Source organism: Phyllobates terribilis, unplaced genomic scaffold (assembly GCF_046119375.1).
Source record: "Phyllobates terribilis strain yellow unplaced genomic scaffold, ASM4611937v1 Scaffold_8__6_contigs__length_399053987, whole genome shotgun sequence".
NCBI classification, from domain to species: Eukaryota; Metazoa; Chordata; class Amphibia; order Anura; family Dendrobatidae; genus Phyllobates; species Phyllobates terribilis.
Genome location: NW_027362768.1, coordinates 26,071,316 through 26,089,673, shown reverse-complemented (window position 1 = coordinate 26,089,673; position 18,358 = coordinate 26,071,316).

Genomic DNA, 18,358 nt, shown 5'->3' with positions numbered 1-18,358 from the left:
CAAGACGCAGCTAAAAATTATTATTATTTTGAAAGCTGGTGGAGCTTAGTAGAGATGGCCTAATAGAATGAGTACCACACACTGCTACAGGCCCACAATTATTTTCCAGGAAAGATGCAGCTAAAAATTTTTAGTAATTTGAATTCTGGTGGAGCTTAGCATAGATGGCCTAATAGAATGAGCACCAAACACTGCTACTAAGCCCAAAATTATTTTCCATGCAAGATGCAGCTAAAAAATATTATTAATTTGAAAGCTGGTGGAGCTTAGTATAGATGGCCTAATAGAATGAGTACCACACACTGCTACAGGCCCAAAATTATTTTCCAGGCAAGATGCAGCTAAAAATTATTAGTAATTTGAAAGCTGGTGGAGCTTAGTATAGATGGCCTAATAGAATGAGCACCACACACTGCTACTATGCCCAAAATTATTTTCCAGGCAAGATGCAGCTAAATATTATCATTAATTTGAAAGCTGGTGGAGCTTAGTATAGATGGCCTAATTGAATGAGTACCACACACTGCTACAGGCCCAAAATTATTTTCCAGGCAAGATGCAGAAAAAATTATTAGTAATTTGAAAGCTGGTGGAGCTTAGTATAGATGGCCTAATAGAATGAGTACCACACACCGCTACAGGCCCAAAATTATTTTCCAGGCAAGATGCAGCTAAAAATTATTATTATTTTGAAAGCTGGTGGAGCTTAGTAGAGATGGCCTAATAGAATGAGTACCACACATTGCTTGTATGCCCAAAATTATTTTCCAGGCAAGATGCAGCTAAAAATTATTAGTAATTTGAAAGCTGGTGGGGCTTAGCACAGATGGCCTATTAGAATGAGTACCACACACTGCTACAGGCCCAAAATTATTTTCCAGGCAAGATGCAGCTAAAAATTATCATTAATTTGAAAGCTGGTGGAGCTTAGTATAGATGGCCTAATTGAATGAGTACCACACACTGCTACAGGCCCAAAATTATTTTCCAGGCAAGATGCAGCAAAAATTATTAGAAATTTGAAAGCTGGTGTAGCTTAGTATAGATGGCCTAATAGAATGAGTACCACACACCGCTACAGGCCCAAAATTATTTTCCAGGCATGATGCAGCTAAAAATTATTATTATTTTAAAAGCTGGTGGAGCTTAGTAGAGATGGCCTAATAGAATGAGCACCACACATTGCTAGTATGCCCAAAATTATTTTCCAGGCAATATGCAGCTAAAAATTATTAGTAATTTGAAAGCTGGTGGAGCTTAGCATAGATGGCCTAATAGAATGAGTACCACACACTGCTACAGGCCCAAAATTATTTTCCAGGCAAGATGCAGCTAAAAATTATTAGTAATTTGAAAGCTGATGGAGCTTAGTATAGATGGCCTAATAGAATGAGTACCACACACTGCTACAGGCCCAAAATTATTTTCCAGGCAAGATGCAGCTAAAAATTATTAGTAATTTGAAAGCTGGTGGAGCTTAGTATTGATGGCCTAATAGAATGAGCACCACACACTGCTACTATGCCCAAAATTATTTTCCAGACAAGATGCAGCTAAAAATTATTATAATTTGAAAGCTGGTGGAGCTTAGTATAGATGGCCTAATAGAATGAGTACCACACATTGCTAGTATGCCCAAAATTATTTTCCAGGCAAGATGCAGCTAAAAATTATTAGTAATTTGAAAGCTGGTGGAGATTAGCATAGATGGCCTAATAGTTTGAATACCACACACTGCTACAGGCCCAAAAATATTTTCCAGGCAAGATGCAGCTAAAAATTATTAGTAATATGAAAGCTGGTGGAGCTTAATATAGATGGCCTAATAGAATGAGTACCACACACTGCTACAGGCCCAAAATTATTTTTCAGGCAAGATGCAGCTAAAAATTATTAGTAATTTGAAAGCTGGTGGAGCCTAGTATAAATGGCCTAATAGAATGAGCACCACACACTGCTACTATGCCCAAAATTATTTTCCAGGCAAGATGCAGCTAAAAATTATTATTAATTTGAAAGCTGGTGGAGCTTAGTATAGATGGCCTAATAGAATGAGTACCACACACTGCTACTATACCCAAAATTATTTTCCAGGCAAGATGCAGCTAAAAATTATTAGTAATTTGAAAGCTGGTGGAGCTTAGTATAGATGGCCTAATAGAATGAGTACCACACACTGCTACAGGCACAAAATTATTTTCCAGGCAAGACGCAGCTAAAAATTATTATTATTTTGAAAGCTGGTGGAGCTTAGTAGAGATGGCCTAATAGAATGAGTACCACATATTGCTAGTATGCCCAAAATTATTTTCCAGGCAAGATGCAGCTAAAAATTATTAGTAATTTGAAAGCTGGTGGAGCTTAGTATAGATGGTCTAATAGAATGAGCACCACACACTGCTACTATGCCCAAAATTATTTTCCAGGCAAGATGCAGCTAAAAATTATTAGTAATTTGAAAGCTGGTGGAGCTTAGTATAGATGGCCTAATAGAATGAGTACCACACACTGCTACAGGCCCAAAATTATTTTCCAGGCAAGATGCAGCTAAAAATTATTAGTAATATGAAAGCTGGTGGAGCTTAATATATATGGCCTAATAGAATGAGTACCACACACTGCTACAGGCAAAAAATTATTTTCCAGGCAAGATGCAGCTAAAAATTATTAGTAATTTGAAAGCTGGTGGAGCCTAGTATAAATGGCCTAATAGAATGAGCACCACACACTGCTACTGTGCCCAAAATTATTTTCCAGGCAAGATGCAGCTAAAAATTATTATTAATTTGAAAGCTGGTGGAGCTTAGTATAGATGGCCTAATAGAATGAGTACCACACACTGCTACAGGCACAAAATTATTTTCCAGGCAAGACGCAGCTAAAAATTATTATTATTTTGAAAGCTGGTGGAGCTTAGTAGAGATGGCCTAATAGAATGAGTACCACACATTGCTAGTATGCCCAAAATTATTTTCCAGGCAAGATGCAGCTAAAAATTATTAGTAATTTGAAAGCTGGTGGAGCTTAGTATAGATGGTCTAATAGAATGAGCACCACACACTGCTACTATGCCCAAAATTATTTTCCAGGCAAGATGCAGCTAAAAATTATTAGTAATTTGAAAGCTGGTGGAGCTTAGTATAGATGGCCTAATAGAATGAGTACCACACACTGCTACAGGCCCAAAATTATTTTCCAGGCATGATGCAGCTAAATATTAATATGATTTTGAAAGCTGGTGGAGTTTAGTAGAGATGGCCTAATAGAATGAGTACCACACATTGCTTGTATGCCCAAAATTATTTTCCAGGCAAGATGCAGCTAAAAATTATTAGTAATTTGAAAGCTGGTGGAGCTTAGCATAGATGGCCTAATAGAATGAGTACCACACACTGCTACAGGCCCAAAATTATTTTCCAGGCAAGATGTAGCTAAAAATTATTAGTAATTTGAAAGCTGGTGGAGCTTAGTATAGATGGCCTAATAGAATGAGTACGACACACTGCTACAGGCCCAAAAATATTTTCCAGGCAAGATGCAGCTAAAAATTATTAGTAATATGAAAGCTGGTGGAGCTTAATATAGATGGCCTAATAGAATGAGTACCACACACTGCTACAGGCCGAAAATTATTTTTCAGGCAAGATGCAGCTAAAAATTATTAGTAATTTGAAAGCTGGTGGAGCCTAGTATAAATGGCCTAATAGAATGAGCACCACACACTGCTACTATGCCCAAAATTATTTTCCAGGCAAGATGCAGCTAAAAATTATTATTAATTTGAAAGCTGGTGGAGCTTAGTATAGATGGCCTAATATAATGAGTACCACACACTGCTACTATACCCAAAATTATTTTCCAGGCAAGATGCAGCTAAAAATTATTATTAATTTGAAAGCTGGTGGAGCTTAGTATAGATGGCCTAATAGAATGAGTACCACACACTGCTACAGGCCCAAAATTATTTTCCAGGCAAGATGCAGCTAAAAATTATTAGTAATTTGAATGCTGGTGGAGCTGGGCATAGATGGCCTAATAGAATGAGCACTACACACTGCTACTATGCCCAAAATTATTTTCCAGGCAAGATGCAGCTAAACATTATTAGTAATTTGAAAGCTGGTGGAGCTTAGTATAGATGGCCTAATAGAATGAGTACCACACATTGCTACAGGCCCAAAATTATTTTCCAGGCACGATGCAGCTAAAAATTATTAGTAATTTGAAAGCTGGCGGAGCTTAGTATAGATGGCCTAATAGAATGAGCACCACACACTGCTACTATGCCCAAAATTATTTTCCAGGCAAGATGCAGCTAAAAATTATCATTAATTTGAAAGCTGGTGGAGCTTAGTATAGATGGCCTAATTGAATGAGTACCACACACTGCTACAGGCCCAAAATTATTTTCCAGGCAAGATGCAGCAAAAATTATTAGTAATTTGAAAGCTGGCGGAGCTTAGTATAGATGGCCTAATAGAATGAGTACCACACACTGCTACAGGCCCACAATTATTTTCCAGGCAAGATGCAGCTAAAAATTATTAGTAATTTGAATTCTGGTGGAGCTTAGCATAGATGGCCTAATAGAATTATTAGTAATTTGAAAGCTGACCCACTTCTCGACATTCATCTCATGGACAGATGTCCAAACAGTTTCTTTCAGTATTTGCTAGTTTAATGCAAATTTTAATAAGAAGCCCAATCCATGATACTGCCAAGACTGTATTTCACAAATTACAGGTATATGAGGTTTTTATGCTGTAATGCAGTTCTACAAACAAAAAGCTTTTCATTCAAACAAAAAGCTCTATTTTGATCCCATCTTCCTCAAAAGATTGTTTCAATAGCCTACTAGCCTGTACATGTGATCTTTTGAAAACTGCAGGCAAGCAGCTACATTCTTTTTGAAGCAGTGGTTTGCAATCCTGCAATGCATACCATTGTTTTTCAGTGTGTTCCTGATGGTGGATTCAGAAACATTAACAATGGTTAATGTGAGAGAAGCCTTTATTTGCTTAGAGGTTTCATTAGGTTCCTTTGTGACCTCACTGACTATTATACGCCTAGCACTTGGAGTGATCTTTGTTGGTCAATCACCAGTCTTGATGAATCAGGGCCAAGATGTATGGGCACCTAAAGTGGCAGGGACATATATGAATTCATAACTAGTGTTGAGCCACCCCCGTAGTGATGGAGTTCGGTTTGTCGAACACCCGTATGTTCGCCGAACTGTTCGTCGAACTGTTCGTCGAACACCTTCGAACACCGTTAAAACAATGGCAGGCAAACAAAAACACATAGAAACACATAGAAAACACTTCAAAGGTGTCCAAAAGCTGACAAACTGCTCAGAAGACACAACTAACACATGGAAAAGTGACAAGTACATATAGTCATGCAAAAAGAAAAGAGGTGGAGGAGTAAAAGGAGGGGGAGACACAGATATAGGCATGTCATGCCCTTCTAAAACCAAAAAAGTGCGAAGCCGACACGGCCAGTCCGTTCCTGCCCATGCGACTTCCGTGTCGCCGGGTTTGTGCCAGAGCTGCCAGCCCCCCTCTCCCAATACTGGTGCCTGTCCGCTGGTGGGTCGAGCGAGCCCCCGGGCAGTGGAGGCAGGTCTAATCTTTTTAATTTAAATTGTCTCTCTAATTTGAATGAGTACACTTTAAATCCTTTTTCAATGATCTATTGGAGGGCAAGTCTCATGCCAGCAGCCATGTTAATTCCAGCTCCAGTAGCGTCCACTAAAGCTGCTGCAGTTAAAAAGCTTTTATAAGGATCGAGCTTGGCGGTCCATCGCAAGGAGTCCTACCGCCAGTCCCAGCCCCTGTGCCTTGGGGTGCCTCCCCGATGCTCTTCACTGAGTGTCCTGGGGGCCCGAACCATTTCCTTTGAAAAAATTAAGTGTCCAAACTACAGGTGGTGTAGCTTGCTTAACAGGTGGGTTAATCCGCTGACTAGCAGACACTGCTACTAGGCCCAAAGTATTGCTTGGGCTAGATGCAGTTAAAAATTTGTAATTAGATACTCTCGTTGGATGCTGAGAAAGCATTCCATAAAGTCTCCTGGCACGCCATATATTATTCTCTTAAAAAGATTGGGGTAGGGGACCCTTTTATAGCCAAAATCATGGCCCTGTATCGCAATCCGTCAGCTAGGCTGAAGATAAATGGAACATTATCATCACCTTTCATAATCACCAATGGGACAAGGCAGGGATGTTCTCTGTCCCCTATCTTATACATCCTAGTGATGTAGCACTTGCTCTCATCAATTCACGATAACCCCAATATTAGGGGGATTGAGGTGGGAGGCACCGAGTACAAGTGCTCTGCATTTGCTGATGATGTCCTAGTATATATCACTCAACCACATATATCCATCACTGCTGTTATGGCTGAAATAGATCACTTTGGTACATGGGCAAATTTTAAAATCAATGCAGCGAAGTCTGTGGCCCTCGATGTCTCCCTCCCCAAATCCATACAGGATTCCATCCAGTCCAACTTTACCTTTGCCTGGCCCTCACAGGGTATCAAATAGTTATGAATTCGTATTCGTAGAGACCTCTCCCGTCTATTTTATCTTAATTTTGGGCCCTTTATTGAGCAACTCCATAGAGATCTTACTTCTTGGACGGTGAAGGATTTTTCCTGGTTCGGCAGAATAAATATACTAAAAATGAACGTCCTACCTAAACTCTTATACTTCTTCCAAACCATACCCGTGGTAATTCCCTCTAATTTTTGGAAAAGACTACGCAGTAGCTTTTGCAGATTTATCTGGGCAAGTGGGGGTATACGCATTCGGGGGGACGTTCTGATCAGACACAAGCAAAAGGGGGGCCTTAGCTTTCCGGATTGTAGAAGGTATTACATGGCAGCAGTACACGCTAGAATCCTGGACTTCTTCCATCATTCGGAGGGGAAATTGTAGGTCAAAATAGCTCAATCCATTTGTCCTAAAGCTCTTACCACTCTCCCATGGTTTGCCCATTTAATTGTCCCCTCTCTTGGCCTCATGTCATATAGTACTTATGCCACTGCTTTGGCTTTGAGATCCCAAAAAAAGCTTATCCTCAATCGACCCCCAGGGCCCCTTGCTCCCGATTTCAGATAATCCAGATTTCCCACCAGGACTATCTGCAAATAGATTTCTCGGTTCAAATAAATCCCATCCAATATTATTTTCTCATGTCATCTCCAATATTTCGCTGCTCCCCCTCAATGACTTGTTACAGGGAAGAGCCACTTCCCCGAAGGCTAATTTTGAATATGGCCAGTTACAACACTTCTATTCAACTGTGAAGAAGCGCACACATCTTCATAGAGATCTCACAAACTTTGAAAAATTGAGCCTATCATTGTCACCCCCTACACACTCCATCTCTCTACTGTATAATCTCCTCATTGTCCAGGTAACTGACAATAGGCCAGGATTCTTCGGTGTATGGGAAAGGGAACTGGGGAAGTCCTTCTCTGACTCACAATGGGATAAATGTTTCTTCCTAACACATAAAACCTCAATAGGATCCAAAGCTCAGGAAACCTCATTCAAAATTATCTCTAGATGGTACGGGGTACCAGCAGTCCTTCATAGATGGTATCCAGTGGTCTCAGATAGATGTTGGAGATGTGGGAAGGGGGAAGGGACAATGTCACACATACGGTAGGCATGCCCTATAATAAATGCATTTTGGGCAAAGGTGGTTCCCATGATTGAGAAAATAACTGGTTTGACTATCCCTAATACGCCAGAAGTCCTCCTTTTATCAATGTTACCAATAAGTAAACATAGTTATAAAAGGTCATCAATAGGCTACCTAATACAGGCGGCTAAGAATGTCATTCCACGACACTGGAAAAGCAGAGACCCACCCACTGTGGAGGAATGGTTTGCGGAGATCTCCCTCTTTAATAGGATGGAGCATCTGATTGCCATCTCACCGGCTGATGTTGATAGATACTGTGTGATTTGGAGGGATTGGATTGATTTGCAAAACTCTGACGCCTACCATCTAGCCCCCAACTAAAGATATCCGTGATGTCGGCACAACAATGATCATAATCGCACTCTATTGATTGGTGGTCTGCCGTGGTCTGCTCCCTCTCTCTCTATCTTTCATATGGAAAAATACATGCTTGATCTGGATATTGATGGAAAACCTTCCCTGTACCCCCCAATGTACTGTCGTTATACATAGATTTATAGTTATACTACCCCTTTTACTATGTATATTGTATTTTCTTGTACTTTTTCAACACAAAAATAAAAAAAAACTTGAATTTGAAAAAAAAAATTGTAATTAGATCTACAGACGGTGGCTACTCCGCTGACTAGCAGACTCTGAAGCTTTGGAGCAGACCTCTGATTCCCAGGCTATACAGTAGTATGAGTAAACAGCTCTTCAGACTCAACCATCTGTGTTACCCCAAGCCATAGTGTATGTAGTTTCTTACGGTTAAAAGGGGGGTGAGAGACCCGACCCATCTGGAATTGACGATGGCAACGTCATGTAAAACACAGCAAGGGGACTCCAAAAAGAGTCTCTATTTTTTCCCAAAATTGTGGTACAGACACCACTTAACTGGCATCAATTGTCCCAGAGTTGCTTAAAATGGTTGGTGAGGTGATTTTCCAAAATCCTCAAGCTTTTAGTCTCCCCAGAATGACACAGGTGGGGCAGATGGTGGTTGTCCCGGCCCGCTAGGCCGCATTGTAGCACATTGAGCTTCCCACTGCAACTTATGCTTCATATCCATGTGACGGTTCATGCATGAAGTACTCAAACTATGGATTTTTTGGCCTCTACTTAGCTTTTGGTGACAAATGTTACAGATAACACGAGTTGGGTCATCCTTATCGATCTGAAAAAATGCCCCAGCTATGCAAGGCTTAGAACCCATGCGACCTGAAGAGCCACCACGACTTGTGGTCAGAGGCAGAGTTGTGTTTGAGGATGCAGTTGTTGACGTGCTTCCAGTACTACGTCTGTCCAGGAAGGCGCAACCTGACCTCGTCGTCACTAGCATCCTCCTCCACCTACTCTGCTGACCTCATCGACTGGCTGACTGTGGGTTGACAGTAAGTGGGATCTGCAACCTCGTCATCATCACCCTATGTGTTCTCACACCCGTCGTCCTCAGAGCCAACCTCTTCCTGCCCTGACAAAAACTCAAGTTGTCGCTCCAATCAGGTACTTGAGTCTCATCATCGTCTTCCTCGTTTTCTCCACCAACAGGAGTTACAGTTTGGGAACGAGGGTCTACATTATGCTCAGAACCTTCTTCATCTGGTCCTGGATCCGACTCATAAAGATTCTGGGCATCAGTGCAGATCATTTCCTCCTCTGGATTTACAGAAGCTCTGGAGCTGACCTCTGATTCCCAGGCTATAGTATGAGTAAACAGCTTTGCAGACTCAACCGTCTGTTCTACCCCATACTCAGACGGGCAGCTGGAGGCTTGGGAGCTGTGAGGAAGCAAGTGCGATTGGGGTGACACCTCTGAGGACTGGAGTATTTGTGATGTTGAAGTTGAGGTGGAGGAGAGCCCACTTAAAGGAGCACTTGATATGCGTTGAAGCACCTGCTGTTTTTGTGCCTCATCTGGAATTTGTAGCGAAGGGCGTGGCCGTAAGAAAAGGATCGTATCACATTGTCCACTAAAAGAAGTAGACATCTTAGTTTGGCTGGAAGATGGTCTTTCTTCTGCAGATGTTACTGTTGCTTTAACACCTACCCCACGGACACAACCTTTTTTCCCCTTCCCAACACGCCTATTCCCCTTTCCACCAGCAGCAGGCCTTTTGCCACTCATTTTGGTGGTTAACTAATTGACAACTCTGGAGTTGTTTGCACAAAAAACGATAGATGGAAACCCAGCAGAGCTGAGTGGCCAAATTGTGGTACTAGCCCAAAAGGATTGGCTGGGTTAGAAGCAGTAAAACAATTTTATTAGATACACAGGTGGTGGAGCTTGGTATAGATGGCCTAATAGAATGAGTAACAAACACTGCTACAGGCCAAAAATTATTTTCCAGGCAAGATGCAGCTAAAAATTATTAGTAATTTGAAAGCTGGTGGAGCTTAGTATAGATGGCCTAATAGAATGAGTACCACACACTGCTACAGGCCCAAAATTATTTTCCAGGTAAGATGCAGCTAAAAATTATTAGTAATTTGAAAGCTTGTGGGGCTTAGTTTAGATTGCCTAATAGAATGAGTACCACACACTGCTACAGGCCCAAAATTATTTTCCAGGCAAGATGCAGCTAAAAATTATTATTAATTTGAAAGCTGGTGGAGCTTAGTATAGATGGCCTAATAGAATGAGCACCACACACTGCTACTATGCCCAAAATTATTTTCCAGGCAAGATGCAGCTAAAAATTATTTCTAATTTGAAAGCTGGTGGAGCTTAGTATAGATGGCCTAATAGAATTAGTACCACACACTGCTACAGGCCCAAAATTATTTTCCAGGCAAGATGCAGCTAAAAATTATTAGTAATTTGAAAGCTGGTGGAGCTTAGTATAGATGGCCTAATAGAATGAGTACCACACACTGTTACTATGCCCAAAATTATTTTCCAGATAAGATGCAGCTAAAAATTATTAGTTATTTGAAAGCTGGTGAAGCTTAGTATAAATGGCCTAATAGAATGAGTACCACACACTGCTACTATACCCAAAATTATTTTCCAGACAAGATGCAGCTAAAAATTATTATTAATTTGAAAGCTGGTGGAGCTTAGTATAGATGGCCTAAAAGAATAAGTACCACACACTGCTACAGGCCCAAAATTATTTTCCAGGCAAGATGCAGCTAAAAATTATTAGTAATTTGAATGCTGGTGGAGCTTAGCATAGATGGCCTAATAGAATGAGCACCACACACTGCTACTATGCCCAAAATTATTTTCCAGGCATGATGCAGCTAAAAATTATTAGTAATTTGAAAGCTAGTGGAGCTTAGTATAGATGGCCTAATAGAATGAGCACCACACATTGCTACAGGCCCAAAATTATTTTCCAGGCAAGATGCAGCTAAAAATTATTATTAATTTGAAATCTGGTGGATCTTAGTATAGATGGCCTAATCGAATGAGCACCACACACTGCTACTATGCCCAAAATTAATTTCCAGGCAAGATGCAGCTAAAAATTATTAGTAATTTGAAAGCTGGTGGAGCTTAGTATAGATGGCCTAATAGAATGAGTACCACACACTGCTACTGGCCCAAAATTATTTTCCAGGCAAGATGCAGCTAAAATTTATTAGTAATTTGAAAGCTGGTGGAGCTTAGTTTAGATGGCCTAATAGAATGAGTACCACACACTGCTACAGGCCCAAAATTACTTTCCAGGCAAGATGCAGCTAAAAATTATTAGTAATTTGAATGCTGGTGGAGCTGGGCATAGATGGCCTAATAGAATGAGTACCACACACTGCTAATATGCCCAAAAGGTTTTACTTGGCTAGATGCAGTAAAAAAATTGTATTACATACACAGGTGGTGTAGCTTGCAACACAGATAGGCTACTCCACTGACTAACACACACTGCAAGAGGCCCAAAAGGATTTGCTTAGCTAGATTTAGCCAAATGCTGTGAAAAACACTTGCACAGCACTAAAACAGACCTGCCTGGCAAAAAGTGATAGGAACTGATGTAACCTAGCCCTCAAAAGGGCTGCAATTACAGCTAGTCACTACTCCCAACCTATCTGTCTATTTAAGAGCACAGACCTGCCTGCTAAAAGTCGTAGGAAATGCTGTAACCTAGCCCTCAAAAGGGCTGCAATTAGAACTAGTCCCTACTCCCAAGCAATCTCTCTATTTCAGATAAAATTCGCTTGCAATTCACACAGTTATACTGTATAGCGCGCACACAGCAGCAGCGGTGCCGTCTAACACTCAGCTGCAGCAGTGAGAAAATGGTGGCGACGGGGAAAATGGCTGGGTCTTATAGGGCAAGGACATGTGACATACACAGCCAATGACACATGCCCTTGCTTGTGTGAAAAAAAGCACTACGCTCCGTGTGTGCGCTGCTGATAGGCTGACAGACTGCACCTCCCCACTGTAAATGCGGGAAAGAGAAAAAAAAAATGGAGATCTTCATTACTTCTGCAGAGATCCATCCCATGCCCCTCCCCCCGCCCCGCTGTACACTGAAACTGTGTATTAACATTGATTATCAGCAATACTGTAAAAAAATCCAGCTATGATTTTGGTGCATGAACAGTTATCGAACATAACCTCGAACAGCCGGATTTTTTTCAAATCGTTCGGGTTCGTCGAACGGCTCGAACACCGCCCAAAACAGCTCGAATTTGAGATTGGCGAACAGTTCGATTCGAACACCGCTCATCTCTGTTCATAACAGATCTGTGACATTAAGGTAAAATTCCATAATAGGATTTGTCCAGTTTTTCATATTCATAAACTATTAATGGGAGTCTGTCAGGACAAACTAAGCATAGCCATATTAAAAATTGCACCTCTTTTTGTCTTAATCTGTTGTTGCATTTGCCCAAAATCCTTCTTTATTCTTTATTATTCTTTATTTACATATGCTAAAAATGGTAGGTGCATACTTGGCGAAGCTCAGAAATTCTGTGCACATTACTACTTTCTTAAAACTCAGTTTTTTGTTAAGATTGCCCACACTTGCCACCTAATTTGTAGCATTTCAGATGGTATAATTACTGTGAGGGCTCGTGTACATGACCATAAAAATTGGAGGGGTGCTATCCATCTTTTTGACGGATAGCACTTGTCCCCATGTTATTCAGTGAGGCAGTGCACATGTGCAATTTTTCCCACGAGTTGCCTCCGTTAATAGGATGGCACTCTGCCGTTCATGTCCATGAGTCTGTGGAAAACATCGGATGACATCCGAGTGCGGTCCTATTTTCATGGACACACTACATGCAGAAAATTTCAAAACTTTCTTTTTCCTCCACATCTGAGAAAATCGGATCACACTCTGATCACACTCTGATCAATCTGTGATTAGCATAATTGGACTGATTTTCTCTGATGAGAAAAAATCGGTCATGGGACCCTAGCCTAAATCAGAAATGCTGACTTTGATGGGTTTTAAAAAACCTGTACCTTCATATTCTTTTCTCGGCAATGACAAACTTCTCTCTATTAAGAATTAAAGAGAATATGATTTGTGATGTTCAAACTCTAGCTGAAATTGATGCATTTTTAGTCATAACTTTGTCTGGTGTTCTTAAAATACTTACAAAGATACAGTATAAAATAATATGTATGTCATGTAAAAAAGGTTTTGGTATTTAAAATGTATCATATCTGTTCCTTTATTAAAGTCTGATATCATATATATAATAGATGGGTGTTGTGAAGAATATTGGAAATATAATTTCATGTCAATCATTGCAACCTATGTCGCAGGGGATTAAATAACCTCCTTCAGTGTGAGTTACAAATTTACACCTCGAGCCAGCTCAACGCATAACAAAGGACTTGCATGCCATTTGAACCTCAGCCATGTGGGTTTCCTTTTGTTAGACAGATAGAAATTCCATATTGAGTTATGGAAGTACTCTACGTCCTAGGCATTCCTCAAATAGATTTTTGAAATCCCAAGGACATGGTGAATGTTCGCCTTGGTCTCGACCTAGTCTAGCACATATCAATAGGGAGATACATGGCATAGTCATTCAGAAACCCCTAGGGCCCCTGTGTTTAGTCTCCACACATAGCAGGGGCCTTGCTGGATCCACTGACACAAGAACCGGCTCCCTAGGACCGTCCATTCAGAAGTTATGACCCATCTTAGTTTCTGGAGTTTCTAGCTGCTAGAAGCCAGAGGTGGAGATTTGGGTCCAGCCCAGGGGTCAGAAGGGAGGTGACCATGAGGGGTTAAAAAGCTCCTGCAGCTCTTGGCCTATTGCTTTTTCTCTGGAGGCAGCAACGACACTTCATGTGGGAGAAGGCACTCAACATACGGAACCACAAGCCTCCCATGTGGCAGTCCCTCCCTCGCAAGCCAGGCCTTCCATCTGACTGGTAACTGACTCCTAATATCTGTATACATTTGTACCACTACTATTGTGTTTGCATCTCTGACCTTTATGTATGTATAACTCTTATGTATATAGTGTATTGTCTAGTGTGCCTTAAGGCGATTAAATATATAATTTAACCTTGGGTTGCTCTTTTATCATGATCCACGAATCCACACATCCATTGTTTGGTTCAACTCACATGCTACCGGGGCTGGTTTCCTGCCCGATATAATTCCAGTTACAGACCGGAGCTTATGTCTAATAGGAACTGGTGGCAGCTCTACCTGGCTGATAAGGTTCAGTTTCACTGGGGTCAGTGAGAGGGGCCTCTCAGCCTGTCAGGGGTGTGGGCAAGTGTGGTGCCACATCAGTGACTGAGTGGGCAACCTTTTCTCACTCCCGGTACCTACCTGAACCCGTGAGGACAGGGGGTGTCTGTATAGAACTGTACCAATCTGACTTTACGTGTTCCCGAGGGGGTGCGGAATGTCACATTAGTAAAAAGTGCCGATCCATATCATGTGATCCGCCTGATGTAATAGCAACATCAGGCAGGAGGCGTGGTGGGGATCCTTCACATGTGGTGGCAGTGGTGGGATTCTGCGTGATCTCTCTGGTGCCATTCTTCACAATCATAAAAGAAGGAAATGTCAGCTAATATTTTTACAAAGATTCCTTAATGCACTTTAATTGATCATTCAGTATTAAATAGTTAACTTATCATAGGACTAACAAATAAAGTAGCACTCTGCAATGCTAAGTATACGAACATGAAATATGAAATTTGAATTGCATTACTGCTCTAGAAAATAGAAATAAGTGAGAAATCTTAAGGCATAAATTGGCCTATTCATGTGCACCTGAATAGGTGTAATCCTCTCTTAGAGACTAAAGTCTGCATGTGCATGGGAAGGTAAGATCCTGCTGTAATTAAAACCACCTGAGGCCCAGGGGTGGTGTGCTCAGCCAGAAAGCCTATGTATACAAATATGAAAATGTATCATTATTAGTGATGAGCGAACGTGCTCGCCACTGCTTGGTACTCGCCCGAGCATCACTGTGCTAGACGAGCTCGGCGCGTATTTCCGGGTTGCTCGACCGGGAACTCGAGTTCCCTCCCTGCATGTTTGGCGCTCTTTAGAGAGCAAATGAACATGCATGGATTGCCTACCATGCACTGTAATGCCGGAGCCATGTTGGTTGTGGGCATTACAGTGATTGGCTGGCCGCACAGCATCATCAGGTGTATATAAGATCGCCATGCTCGTCACAGTCTACTCTGAAACCAGGCAGAGTAGGGAGAGCTGCTGCTGTGTCAGGGAGAGATTTGCTTCTTCATAGTTAGTATAGGTATTCCACAATATACATATATATATCCAACTGCACTAACAGTCTTTCTGAGGACTAATCCAGCTGCATATCTTCAGTGGTGGTAGCAGGAGTTAGGCATGCAGGCTGTGTATGTGGCAGACTGTAGTGCATATAGTGCAAGAGCATCCATTGAAGGTTCCTGCTGCTTCTGTTCTTACAGATATTTGTAGACATAGCCCCAGATATCAGGGACCAGGGAGATTTTTTTTATCTTAATCGTTTTTATTTGCTTAAAAAAGCAATCTAGAGTACATCATTTTTCTGCTCCATTTGCTTGTTCTCACTGCAGAATAAAGCCAGATCTGTTCCATATTTCAGCGATAAAAATCCAGAAATTTAAACTGAACGTGGAAAATATTGTTTCAGTGTGTCAGTCAAGCTATTCACACTAGGTGTCTGTGAAGGATAGTATTAGCAAATAACAGGCTTGCTATTTAAAACCGTGGTTTTCTGTCAGCATAACACCTATAAGAGTGTTCCAAAATCAGACATTTCTTCCATTTTCATTCCGTTGCAGTGATTTGGTCAAGCTATTCACACTTGGTGTTTGGGAAGGATATTATTAGCAAATAACAGGCCTCCTATTTAAAACCGTGGTTCTCTGTCAGACATAACACCTATAAGAGTGTTTCAAAATCAGACATTTCTTCCATTTTCCTTCCGTTGCAGTGTGTTGGTTAAGCTATTCACACTAGGTGTCTGTGATGGATGGTATTAGCAAATAACAGGCCTGCGATTTAAAACAGTGGTTCTCTGTCAGACATAACACCTATAAGAGTGTACCAAAATCAGCCATTTCTTCCATTTTCATTTTGTTGCAGTGTCGGTCAAGCTATTCACACTAGGTGTCTGTGTAGAATAGTATTAGTAAATTACAGGCCTGCTATTTAAAACTGTGGTTCTCTGTCAGACATATCACCTATAAGACTGTTCCAAAATCAGCCATTTCTTCCATTTTCATTCCGTTCCAGTGTGTCGGTCAAGCTATTCACACTAGATGTCTATAATGGATGGTATTAGCAAATAACAGGCCTGCTATTTAAAACCGTGGTTCTCTGGCAGACATAACACCTATAAAAATGTTCCAAAATCAGACATTTCTTCCATTTTCATTTCGTTGCAATGCGTTGGTCAAGCTATTCACACTAGGTGTCTGTGAAGGATAGTATTAGCAAATTAAAGGCCTGCTATTTAAAATTGTGGTTCTCTGTCAGACATATCACATATAACTCGTGAACATCGAAAATATTGTCCTCCATTAAAAATGGACAAGGTGCGTGACAAAGGACGGGAAAGTGGACGTGATGGTGTATGGAGAAGTCGAGGACTTGGCTGTGGGCAAGCTGAAATTGTGCCAAAACAAACACCCACATCGTCTCGCTCGACCTTCCTTTCCCAATTAATAGGGGACTGCAGAACACCACTATTGAACACAGAGCAGTATCAAAAGGTTATTAGTTAGAGAGCAGATAATGCTTCCAGTCACTTAGCCACCACCACCCTGTCTTCCACATGGTCAAGTCTCAGTAGCCGTGAGTCTAGAGAGCATATCCCTCACCCTGATCCTCCTTCCTCCTACCATGCCAAGTGCCTGGAGACAAATGCTCCCACTCTTGGACACTCAGAAGAGCTGTTCACTTTTCCATTTGTAGATTCGGGCCTCTCGCCCGGCCAGCTTCAAGCGAGTCAAGAGGAGAACGCGTGTAGTGATGCCCAAATATTTAAGCAGCCACGGCCACACGAAGGCGACAGTGGGAAAGTGCAATTACTGACACAAGAGGTGGATGATGATGAAGATGAGACACAATTACCAGCAAGGTAGGAGGAGGACCAGGGTGCGGAAGTGGAAGACGAGGTGGTGGATGATATAGTAACTGACCCAACATGGCAGGGGAACATACAGAGAGAGGACAGCAGCACACAGGGAGGCATGGCACCACAACAGGCAGGAAGAAGCAGTGTGGTGGCCGCAGACAGAAGGCGGGCAACCGTTCCCCATAACATCATTATGACGGCAATTGCCAGTACAACTGTTAGGTCTTCCCGAATCTGGTTATTTTTAAAGACTCTGCCGATAACCCCAAAAAGGCCATTTGCACCACCTGCCAGGCCAGCATCAGCAGGGATAGCAAAACTAGCAGCCTGACCACCACCAGTATGATCAGGCACATGGCAGCAAAGCAACCGACTAAGTGGGCCGAATCCCAGGGTCCAGCAACAGTGTCTGCGGGTGACACCACTGCTTGTTCTGCTGTTGTGCATACACGCCAATCCCCTGTCCATGGCGCATGCAAAGATGCCTCCCGCCCTGCATCTGTCGTTGCACACTCTCAACTAGCACCATCAGCAAGCACGTCTACTTCCTTGTCCCAGGGCAGCGTTCAGTTGTCCCTACTCCAGTCCTTGGAACACAAGCACAAATACGCAGCCAAACACAGGCCACACTACTAAAATACACACATTTTGCAAAGGCTTGCCCTCTAAATGTTGCCTTTTAGGCTTATGGAGATGGAAGCTTCCCGCAACCTAATAGTTACGGCCATCCCAGCAGCCACTATTTCTCCTGGTGTGCCGTCCCCGCATTACATGAGCACGTGTCCCACAATATTAGACGTGCCCCCAACAATGCAGTTACTGGTAAAGTCCACCTAACCATAGACACATGGACAAGTGCTTGTGGACAGGGATGGTACATCTTGCTGACGGCACACTGGGTTAATATAGTGGAAGCCGCGAACCGTCAGACCTTGGGACGGAACACGTCCTCCCGACGCCGAGGATTGCGGGCCCTGGGTCAATCTGGGTTGCCCCCACATTCTACAGCTCCTGCACCTCATCCTCCTCTTCAGCCTACATCTTCGAAATGACCACATCAGTCGCAAGCTGGAAGCACTGCAGCACTGCCTCGGCCAAGCGGCAACAGGCTGTGCTGAAGCTAAT